At 35.8% G+C, this 3,602-nt stretch overlaps 1 long non-coding RNA gene across 1 annotated transcript; it reads left to right on the top strand.

The window, feature by feature from the left end:
• The first annotated feature begins 2,438 nt into the window (after positions 1 to 2,438).
• Positions 2,439 to 3,276, top strand: LOC127532128 (uncharacterized). The gene is made up of 2 exons (XR_007939389.1): positions 2,439 to 2,693; positions 3,199 to 3,276. It is a non-coding gene; the product is annotated as an uncharacterized LOC127532128 (long non-coding RNA).
• The last annotated feature ends 326 nt before the right edge of the window (positions 3,277 to 3,602 follow it).

The raw sequence follows: 3,602 nt of genomic DNA, 5'->3' as shown, positions 1-3,602 counted from the left end.
GAGTTGCTTGTCAAGTTAGGCTCCATATATAGTAGCAAGTCCTGTCTGAAGTTTCAAAATAAAACTTGACAGACACATTTCAGAACTAAAAAGAAAGGAAAACACTTTTAAATAATATTCGGAAAATCTGAAAGCTTTATAATTATTTAATACCACGTTTGATTAGCCAATCACAGACTATCAAGCAAGACATGAGGAGACAAGTCAGAGCAGTCAATTAAAAATAAATAGTAAAAACGGTAATACCTTAAATGAATAATTAGGTAGATTAACACACATATCAAGGGGACTAGGTACTTTAAAAAGTAAAGAATCAGATGGAGGGTTAAAAGTAAAAAAAACAACAAAAAAAACCATTAAAGAATTAGAGACATCACACCAAGGAACTAGGAAGCTACAATTAAACTAAAGCAAGAGAGAACATATTAAAAAGCAGGACATAATACAAAATAAAACAAAGACTCATAATGTATTTTACAAGTTAAACAGGCATTCACAAAATATTGATGACTAGTTAATGTTACATAACATATCAGTAGCTGAAGTGAATTGGGCCTGGAGCCTTCTCAGTGTCGCCAACGCGTGTAAACTATTGTAATTTCCATACTATTGAGCGCACCTGAATATAAGCCACACCCATTAAAATTAAAAAGAAAAAATGTACATATATAGGCCGGACTCATCTATAAGCTGCAGGTGTCCACGTTGTAACATGAGATATTTACACAGAAAGATTTTTTTTAACTTTTAATGAAATGAATGGGGTTTTTTTTCTGAAAAATGCCTGTAACGCGGCAGTAACACAGCAGTAAAAGCAAATTTGAATCATTTGATCATATGATATTGACCAAGGGTGTACTCACTTCTGTTCCATACTTTATGTAACATAAGCAGCTAAAATTTACATCGGAATGCTGCTTACAAGTTACATTTCACTTGAATGATGCATTTAGTGGAAATACTAAAGTTACTTATTTTTATTACATTGCAGACTCTCAGCAGCAGCTCCAGCTAGACTTGATCTCATTACTTGTAGCCAAGTGTGTCACAACTGGCACTTGTTAGCGCGTTCGTTTACTTGCAATAATGAAGAATCCTCAGTAAAACACTAGAACTAATCAAAGCTAAACTTCACATAAAACCAAATCTATAAAAGTGGGTTTTAAGAAGTAATTTAAAAATTACTGACTCCGCAAGCCGTATTTCTTCGGCCAGGTATATCACTTTTCATACAAATAAAACGCAACAGAATGTGTTTTACAGATATCAGAAATAAAAAATGGCATTAAACTGTACAAATCATCGGAAGTCCCAGCCTCTCTCTTCATGTAAATCTCCCCATTCTCTGCAGTTCAAGCACACCAGCTCACCTATGACTGCTTTAACACTACAAAACTACACAACACAGTTGTAATACTGAAATAATCTGGCCATACATATTAAAGCTAGAAACCTACTATATAGAAGAGTAATTCAGAAAGCCCTACCTTGCAAATTTACATATTTCCTTTGAAATCCTGGAATTTATGTTTTAAAGTCTGTTATCTAGACAGTACAGTTTCAAGGTGGCTTCTAGCACACAAAAACCACCATATGGACAAAGTGTATTTTCACTGGTGTTGGTCTTGAAGCATAGATTAATCTTTTCCTCTTTTGTTCAGTGTTTTTTTTTATTTCTCTATTTTTTTCTGAGCACTTTATGTAACATCAAGCTCTCGTAATCTACTATAGCTTTTCAAGCTAACTTGCTAATTCATGGCCAGCCATACACAAGCCCAGCTTGTTTTCAATCCACACAAATGACACATGTCCTTGGTATTTAAATCCCTCTGTAAATCATTTTTTTCTTTCCCCTGATGTGCCCTGGTGAGTTTAGGAAGCAGAGGAAGTATAGAGAAATACTGGCATCTGTTAGGATCCAACATTGCAGACTCAACACTACTAAATAAGAAAAGGGAATACAAAAACCTAACCCGGACACAGCACTACAGTGGCAGGAGAGGTGGAAGGAAAATACGCAGGTTTAACAGACTAAGCCAAAACACAGCAAGATGATAAAACTACATACTGTAATTTTCACTACAATGGACAGGAAAACACTATCAGAATTGAGACTAGAAACCAGTATCAGAAACAATAATTAGAGAGCAGAAAACTCAATAAACCTTTCAGGTTAGAAGTTCAACTGGACATGGAAAAAAAAAAACCTTCTGCAAAAACTGGCCATATAATCGTCTCTTAATCGCCAGTCTTTCTGTTTCCAGTGTGGCATAGGAACTGACATCTTCAACCACAACATTAAATCTAAAGAAGCAAATCAATGACTGACAGCAGTTCCTGAATGAAATTCTATATCCTGCTCATAATGTCTCATTTATTTCCTGTTTTATTTTGGAATTTCCTGTTGTGAGCTGTACTCACTTTCTGTCTCAGGTATCTTTACATTCCAAGTCTTTGGCTGTGTCCGAAATGGCATACTAACGTACTACATACTACATACTCAATGAGTATATACTGTATACTCTGTACCAGAGCCCAAGAGATAGTAAGAGTTGCGACACTCCCATAGGGTGCCGTTGTACGCTTTCTTCCGGTCTACTTCCGGGTTGTGGAGGCTTGTTTAGTTCCAAGCACCGCTTCCACAGTGACAGCCACCGTTCATTTGCACTGCAGGTTGTTGAGTATATGTGGAGGTAAGTTGATGAAATGCCTATCTCTTTTGAATTGTCAACTGCCTATATTTTATCAGAGGCTCTTTATGATGCATATGCTGAGCTTTATTTGTATTTGCGCAGCGTAATTATATATATTTTTTATCTTGGTAGACAACCGAATTTCTGCTACTTTTTTTAGCTCGACTCTGCTGTTAGCTGTGAAGTTATCTCCAGGGATATATTGACGGATTAATTGTTGATGAGTCGCTACCTCTTTTTAATTTTAACGTCTTTATATTATATCAGAAGCCCTTTGTGGTGCAGACATTTATCTGTATTTGTGAATATTGGCAGATGACCGACTTTCAGGCATTGCCATGTGCTTGTTAGCTCTTCTTTGAAAGCTACCTAGCTACATCGCTACCTCTTTTTAATTGTCAAGACTACATCCTTTATATGAGACCCTTTATAATGCATAAACTTATACTTGTAAGTATTTAACAAATATATTTATTAATATCTATCGTATCTATCTATCCACCAGTATCCCGAGAGCCCTCACTGAAGACACGAAGACCCTCATTGTTTCTCCCATTGTCAATAAAACATACTATTTCATTCATCAGAGCATAATGAGTTGTTATTCTTGAATATATATTTTGTGTATGTCTTAAAATGGTTATAGTGAGTCAACTCCTGCCTCATCAGAAGTGGCTGGACACTATCTGCTGAATGGACTGTTGTTACTCTGCTTTTCAATAACTCCCAGACTACAGGTAAGTGAATCAGAGAAATATAGACATTGTCTGGAAATACAATAATCCAGCTGGGCAAAAATTAACATCTTCAATCATCTTACATTTCTGTGTAAAAGTCGATTTTCCATGCTAACACGAATGTAAAACATTCCCTCCAAAACCCCAAAAGTGTCTTTAATATGTCACCTTA

This window comes from Acanthochromis polyacanthus, chromosome 22, assembly GCF_021347895.1.
Source record: "Acanthochromis polyacanthus isolate Apoly-LR-REF ecotype Palm Island chromosome 22, KAUST_Apoly_ChrSc, whole genome shotgun sequence".
Lineage (NCBI taxonomy): Eukaryota > Metazoa > Chordata > Actinopteri > Pomacentridae > Acanthochromis > Acanthochromis polyacanthus.
Note: the sequence above shows the minus strand (reverse complement) of the source record. Positions and strands in the feature narration are given on the sequence as shown.